This window comes from Elephantulus edwardii, unplaced genomic scaffold, assembly GCF_000299155.1.
Source record: "Elephantulus edwardii isolate Elephantulus edwardi_28Jun2011 unplaced genomic scaffold, EleEdw1.0 scaffold00043, whole genome shotgun sequence".
NCBI lineage: Eukaryota > Metazoa > Chordata > Mammalia > Macroscelidea > Macroscelididae > Elephantulus > Elephantulus edwardii.
Window position 1 is genome coordinate 8842481 of NW_006399793.1, and position 8679 is coordinate 8851159.

An 8679-nucleotide genomic window follows, 5' to 3' on the forward strand; every position below is an offset into this window, starting at 1 on the left:
TATCTATCTATCTATCTATCTATCTATCTATCTATCTCTATCTATATACCTATATATCTATCTATGTCTATGTCTATGTCTATGTCTATGTCTATGTCTATGTCTATATCTATATCTATATCAGCATCTATATCAGCATCTATATCTATATCAGCATCTATATCCATATCAGCATCTATATCATCATCTATATCTATATCATGTACATCTACATCTATCTCTATCTCTATCTCTATCTCTATCTCTATCTCTCTATCTATATATCTTTCCTGCTAATAATAGTTGTTAAAAAAAGACTGAGGATCTTAGAATAGACCATTTTTAGCCTCTGCCACAATTTTTGGTGGGATTTTAATTAAAAAAAATTTAAAAAGTACTTTATTTATACTATCCCCTTTTGAAAATTTACTGCTATAGTATAAATCTTCCCAAGAAGAGATAGCTCCTCTTTCTCCTTAGGAGCAGTTGATGGGCTCGAACCACTGAACTTTCAATTAGCAACTAAAAAAAAATGTACCATGTACCAGAGCTCTTAGTTACCCTTTAGTAAGAATAAATGAAAAAAATGGAAGTTTTCACTCTGATTTCTCTATAAGCCTTTTAAAGACTTTGGAAAATTAAGCTCTTTAGGGACCTCTGGTGTCCTCATAGACTTACTGCCTTTGAGTTGAGTTGAAGGAGCTTTAGTGGAAAATGGTTAACCACACAACGGCTAACTGAAAAGTTGATTGTTGGAATCCACAATCAGTTATTCCAAAGAGGGGGGGAAACCCACCCCAAAAAATCATGATGATCTTCTCACATAAAGATGTCCAAGTCATATTTTTATGGGGCAGTTCTATGATTTTACGTTCAAACTAGACATATCAACACTAAATAAGCACCAATAATAATAAGCTTTTGTTTGTGTCTGCCTGTGTATACAAAGAAACAATTTATAGGAAGAAAGTATTTTGAGTTCTAAAATTATAGGTTTATGATATCTGTTTGTTTTTTTATTCAGCCAATAATTCTAAATTTAATTCTGTAGAATGAAACCATATTCAAATCTTTATTATTGTTTCTGCTTAATAATTACAAAAAAATATTTATCTCATCAAAGGCATATATTTATGTTCTATTTACTCAGTGATTGAATTGAATGATTTATGAACAAATCTAGCAAGAACTGGTGCTCTGTGGAATTTCCTCACATCAAATGATCTAATGATATAAAATAAAATTTTAACCACCTCAGTATTATTAATCTTTTAAGTAATCATAATTAAAAAGTGAAAAGGAACTTGTAATATTAATCTTTAAAAAAATTAAAATATTTTAAACCAATACATTCGATTGGATAGTCCATAGTGAGTTGTGATCATTTAAAGATAGCATCTCAATGGTCGTTCAAATCTAGCATCAATTCTTTGGAAAGAAAATGGGAAATCTCCTCCTGTACAATTTATAGTCTCCTGAAAACTCCACTGGGGCGTCAGCTATAGTCAGTTCCAAGTAGACAGCAATGTGGGAGTGAAGATACAACATATTGCAACAAGCAATATTTCAAAAATTATTAGTGAAACATTTACACACTATTTATTCAATCTAATACTTCAAAATCCGGTGTGGATTTTACAACTTCAGAAGAACTAAAGTTTGGCATTGATTTGTCAATGGAAGCATTTAATATGCATTTAGATTTATAGAAATTATAATAGAGGAAGTAGATTCACATCACTTAGTTCTATATATACTTTAAAATATTTTAATTTATTTTAAATTAAATTGTGCTAAATAAAATTTATAATTTCTGTATCTTAGTGACACTAGTCACATTACAAGTGCTTGTAATCACTTGAACTGAGTAGTGTGTCTGCAGAAACACCATTGCTTATTGGAGCTCATACCTGAAATTCTGAAATCTTCTAAGTTAACAAAATTATCATAGGTGAAAAAGATTTTTCTCAAATAGCTTGAAGTTTAATATAACATAAAGATAAAAGTGTCATTTAAAAAAAAATCTCTATAAATATGTTTTGTATATAACTGGAGAACAGTAATTATTGTAACTTATTTTATTGATAACTCAAGAGACTGAGGTGCTTCTTTGAATCACTAAGAAAGTTACATGATCTAGAATTAGACAATGGAAACCTTATAAATCACAACACAATATTGTCTGATTTGCTTTGGACATGTTATGAGGAGGGATCAATGATTGGAGGGGGATATACCATATTTGGTGAAAGAAAGAGTGACAGAAACTCTCTGAAGAATGATTGGTATGATAATTACAATTATGGGATGATTTTTATGGTGACACTAGACTGAAAAATGTTCAATTCTGTTTTGTACAGGTGAATTTAGGTTGACTCTACAGAAAACTGTATGTCTATCTAATCTAACCAGGCCAGGTTCAAATTGTTTTCCTGTCAAACATTCTTCTTGGTGGTATAGCACTGGTCTGTGCATTGCTGTACAGATGTAACTCGTGGTTGCTGTGATGCTGACCACTGTGACACTGAGGTGCGAAACATGGTAATGGTCACCCATGGTGGACAGTGTTTACTGGAGCTTCCCAACTAAAACAAGCCTGGAAGCTGGAGCGGCATCCATTTCTGAAATGGCTTGCCTCCGGAAACACTATGAACAGTGCTCAGGCCTTTCATTCATGGGGTCGCTATGAGTCGTCTACCACTCGATGGTACCTAACAACAACAAACGACATCTAATCTTTATGTAAGCAGCCTTTACGGTATAGTGCAGTAACATATCAGGCTACTAACTGAGAGGTCAAAAGTTTGAATTCACAGCTTCCCTATGGGAGAAAGAGGAACACTTTCTCCCATAAAAATAATATGGCCTTGGGAGACAGATGGAGGTTCACAACCTTTCAATTGACAGCTGCACTTCGAATATCTCTTACATTGTCATCAAGACTGTTTAAATCTGCTTTTACACTTTTGTCTCTAATTAATCAGGAAGATATGTTTATATAAAGCTTTTTATTTATAACATTGTTTTTAAGTATGTATCACATAACACAAAACTATGTGGATGTTTATATACATGTATCTAACAGACTTAGGTTTCTAATTTTTGATGTTTTAGACACAAAAATTTAAATATCATGTTTAATGAACTAGTACCACCCTGCTGAGTTTTAAACATCAGTACATGCCTGTGCTAGACCAGGTTTCATTTCCAGTTCATTTCAATTAAATGTCTATAATGTAATTATACAGCACAGGAAGGATCTGTTGATGTTGTGAATTTGATTTTTAATAAGATTACTCTAAACTATAATGTGCCTTTATAATTTTGAAGATTCCTGTTAGGTAATTATCTTTCTATCAACTGTTAGGAAAAGTCTCATTTACACAATTGCTGGGAAGGATTTACTTTAAGGTGGGTGAAAGTGATAAAAGTATTAGAATCACTTCTTGGTTCATTAACTCCAAACCTTTTCTGAAGACACTTACCCCATTGGGGTTAGAGATAATTTCAAAACATATGTAGAGAATAGCACTTACTTTGAGTAAAAATTCTTTGTTTTGTTCTTAAATGTTCCTTTTCCAATTTTTTTTTCCTTCCACTATTTTCCCTGTCCTTTGGATCTCCCTTTTTCCTCCCTCACTTCTCCCCCCCCCATCACCTCCCTGTGCCCCCGATCGTCATTGCTAAATAACGTTGTAGGCCCTAGAAGCTAGCAGTGTTTAAATTACTAATGAGTACTCAGCATTCTGGTATGAGAATAACTGCAAGACATGTTTAGTATAAGAAATTTAGGATGGTTTTCTCTTATACTCATAATTTTTGGTTAGTATTCTTCAGTATTGAATCTTTGTCTTTCACACTTTAGAAATGTTACTTGAAGAGTCTGTTTCTTAGAAAGTGGCATCATGCTAGAAAAGATCAGTGAAAGAGAGGAAGACCTTCATAGATAGATTGGAGCAGAAACTGTAGGAATGCGCCCAAGAGTGTCAGGAATAATGAGAATGGCACAGAATAGGACAAGACTCAGTTCTGTTGTTCATAGTGTCATTAAGAGTCATACTCAACCCGACAGCACTTAACAACACAGCAGCTGTGATCTCTGTAGCACTCAGAGAGTGGTGTTCTGTTGCTAAGTGTGTCTCTTTCCATTGATCCTCTACATATACAAACATAATGTTCCTTTCCAAGAATAGCTTCTCCAAAACAAGCCCAAAGTATGTAAAATTCCCATGTGTAGGTTGTTGTGGTGCAGTCCTTATCATTTTTCATACACTCAACCCATTTGCTACAGTCACTGTGTCAATCCATCTCATTAAGAGTCTTTCCTTTTGCCAACCCTCAACTTTAACAAGCACATTATCTCTCTGCAAATAATAATCTCTCATTAGCAACAGACCCTAAATATGTGAAAAGAAGCATAGTAATATTTAGGTCCTAGGAACATTCTGGCTATACATTGTAAAAAACTTATTTGTTATTTTGACAGCCCATGGGTAATTAAGCAATTTTCTGTAAACCATGGGTTTCATTCATTCTTCTTCTGTTACCATTTCATTATTAGTCATTGTCCAGTTTCCAAATGCATAGCAAATAATTAAAAGTATCATAGTATGAATCAGGTCCCTGATTCAGTCTTAAAACTAATATCATTGCTCTTCTTTAATTTGGAAGGATGCCTGACTGCAGACTTTCCCAGAGCAATGTCTCCTGACCTCCTAACTGCTGGTACCAAGTGTGTTGGTTTTGTTTCCAAGGAAGGCTGAAGCCATTGACAGTTTCAGAGTATTTTTGTTTCCTTGACCTTGATATGTAATCCATATTGAAGGCTGTAAATTGTTGATGGGTCTTCTTCCAATATTAATAAAACATTCATATTCACAAAGTAAACCTTCTTGAATAATGTGCTCAGCCTACAGAATGAATAGGTGTGGAGAGAGAATACAACCCTGGTGTACAGGTTCCTTTATGTTAAACTATCACTTGGACTATTGGCAGCATGATGATAGATGGAGAACAGGTTGAGATTGTTAATTACTTATTATTTCTTGGTTCAACAATCAATATTCTTTGTGTCAGCATATCAGGAAATCAAAAGAACTGCATGAGGAAAAACTGCTGTCAGGAACCTCTCCTGAGTGCTGAAGAGAAAGAACACAACTCTAGAAACTTAGGTGAACCTGATCCAGGCCATGTTCTTTGCAATTACTTTCTATGCATCTGAGAGATAGACAATGAGCAATGACAACAGAATTGATGCCTTTGTGTTGTGGTGCTGGAGAAGAGTCTTGAACATATGCTAAGAACTAACAGATCTGTCTGAGAGAGGGTGAAACCAAGCTGCTCCTTGGAGGCAAGGATTTTGAGTCTCTGTCTCACATACTTTAGGCAAGTAGCAAGGAGACACCAGTCTTTGGAAAGTCATTCTTGGAAGGGTCATGGGACAGTGCAAAAAAGGAATATGCTGGATGAGATAGATTGACATGATTACTGGGGTAATGAGGATAGTTGTGTTAGAGACAGTGATATTGGCTTAGGTTAGAGCAGAATTCACAATTACTGTGCATAAGGTCACTATGAGTTGTTGTAGACTCAACAGTACATAATAATAAAAACAAATGTTCCCTTGCTCTGTCAATACAACAGAATTTTGGTCTTAGCATCGATTTCACATGAGCACAATACAGTGTTCTTATAGTCCCATACCTCACAATGTTAGCCATAATTTGCTATAACCTACACAATCAAATGCATTACATAGTCAATAAAACTTGCTGAAAGTGAGGACGTGAAGCATTTGTTGCATAAGATCAATGAATGTAGCCTTCAGTACGTATTTCATCTCAATGTCAAGAAAACAAAGATTCTTACCACTGGAGCAATAGAAAATATTATGGATAAAAGATGATTGGTACTGTCAACAGCTTCATCTTATTTGGACCCACAATTATTACCCTTAGTATCAGCAGTCAAAAGATAAGGAACCACACTGGGAAAATCTGCAATTTTGAACCTCTCCAAATTACTGATAAGTAATGATGTCAGTTTGAAAACTGAGGTGCGTCTGATTCAGGCCGTAGTCTTTCTGATCCTTGCTATGCATCTGAGAGCTGGACAATGGATAAGAATGTCAGACAAAGAATTGACACCTTTGAGCTGTGGTGTTGGAAAAGAGCACTGAACATCCCATGACTGGCCAAGAGAATAAAGAGATATATCTTGGAGAGTGTTTAGATGAAGTGCTCTTTGAAGGCAAGATGATGAGGCTTCACATCATATACTTTGGACATGTTGCTAGGAGGGGCTATTCCTTGGAGAAGAACATGATGCTGGGAAGGATAGAGGGTTGACAAATGAGAGAAAAACCCTCAACGAGATGGATTGACATGATGACCGCCACAATGGGCTTTTTTCCGTCAGGAAATTTGAGGATGGCCCCGAATAGAACAAAGTAATTTTTTAAAGATCTTCAGTAATATTTTCTTTCCATGTGATATTGATAATTGTAACAAATAACTATCCATCGTTGACACTCCAGTCTGTTTTCAGAAGCATTAACCACACTGAAAAATATTGCCCACACTTCTCATATAGAGCAACTGGTGGATTTAAACCACATGCCTTTGGGATTGCAGCACAGATTATTCCTACTCTAATAATTTCCACATTCCAATGGATCACCATTCTTGGAATGTGAATAAATATGGATCTCCTGCATTCTTTTGACAAAGCAGCTGTCTTCCACATTTTCTGACCTTGACTGGTGAGCATGTACAGGTTTTCACCTTGTAATTCCAACATGTCAGTTGGTATCCCATCAATTCCTGGGGCCTTATTTTTTACCAATATCTTCTTTGCAGGTTGAACGTCTTCCTTCCTCACTATAGTAGTTGTTGTTGTTATGTGCCATTGAGTTGCTTGTGACTCGTAGAGACCCTATGTATAACAGCCCTAAACTCTGCCCTGTCCTGTGCCAATCGCACTGTCTCTGACACACCCATACCGATCACTCCAGTCACTGAATCAATCCACCTCATAGAGGGCCTTCCCCTCCTGCATTGTCCCTCCACCCTCTCAAGCAAGATGTCCCTCTCCAAGGTGCCTCCATACAACATGCGCAAAGTATGTGAGACAAAGCCTCAGAGTCCTTGTCTCCAAGGATCAGCCTGATTTAACCCTCTCCAGGATGAACCTGTTTGTTTTCTTGGCAGACCATGGTACATTCTTCTCCATTATCACAGCTCAAAGGCATTAATTCTCCTTCTATCCTCCTTAGTCATTGTCCAACTCTCTGATGCATAACAAGTGATGGCAAAGACCATGGCCTGTATCAGATGCACCATAGTCTCCAGAGAGACACCATTGCTCTTCAGTACTTTGGAGAGGTCTCTAACAGAAGACTTTCCAATGGCAATACGTCTTTTAATTTCTTGGCTACTGGTGCAGAAAATTTTGACTGTGGAGCCAAGCAAACTAAAGCTGTGAACAATCTCAATCTTTTCACCATCCGTCCTGATGCTGCCAATTGGTCCAGTAGTGAGAATCTTTATCTTCTTGACATTGAGCCTCAATCCATATTGGAGGCTGCAGTCATTGACCCTCTGCAGCAAGTGATTCAGGTCCTCCTCAGTTTCAGCAAGCAGGGTTGTGTCATCTGCATAACACAGGTTGTTGATAGATCTTCCACCAATCCTGACCCCACATTTCCCCTCATAGAGCCCAGCCTCCTGGATAATCTGTTCTGCATACTTGTTGAAAAGGTATGGAGATAGGATGCATCCCTGGCATATGCCCTTCCCAATTTTGAACCATGCAATGTTCCCTTGCTCTGTTCTGACGACTGCCCCCTGGTCCAAGTATAGCTTTCGCATTAACACGATCAAGTGTTCTCGGATTCCCAGTCTTCTCAGAGTCAGCCACAGTTTGTTATGATCCACACAGTCAAATGCCTTTGCATAATCAATGAAACACAGATAGACATTCTTCTGGTATTCTCTGCTTTAGCCAAGATCCATCTAACATCAGCTACAATATCCCTAGTACCATGACCCCTTCTAAACCCAGCCTGGACTTCTGGCAGTTCTCTGCTGATGCACTGTTCCAGTCATTTTTGGATAATCTTCAGTAGAATTTTGCTTGCATGCGAAAGGACTTCTTCAAATGTTTATGATTTTGCTAATTCTTTTAGATCCAGTGATTTTATGTATTTCTTCGACATCTTCTTTTAATGATTCCTGACTCTTGATAATTCCTAACTCTTCTTTTGATACTTTGGTAGTATTATGTAAATGGAAGATGTTTGTGATCCATCAAGCAAATTAGTTAGCTTATAAATAACATGAATAACCTACAATTCATATTAGTGGTGAGTACTCTATGTGCGAAATTACAGCATGGAGACCGATCAGTTTTGTCATTCCTTTAGGATTAAAATGAGATTTCCCAGGTGCTGGAAAAGGATATGTCACTATCATGAACAAAGAAAAGTTGCTAGCAGAGTGTATCCTCTGGATCTGGATTTGAATTGAAACTTCTGGACGCAGGAGAAAGACAGCTATAACACTGGAGAGATATTAGGAGAGGACAAGGAAAGGATCATTGACAAAGAAAAGGTGACGGTAGAACCAGTGATCAAGTTGAGAGAGTGTCATAAGGTTTTCCAGATCATAGTGAGAAAGCAGAATGACTTTAGGCAAGAAGTTT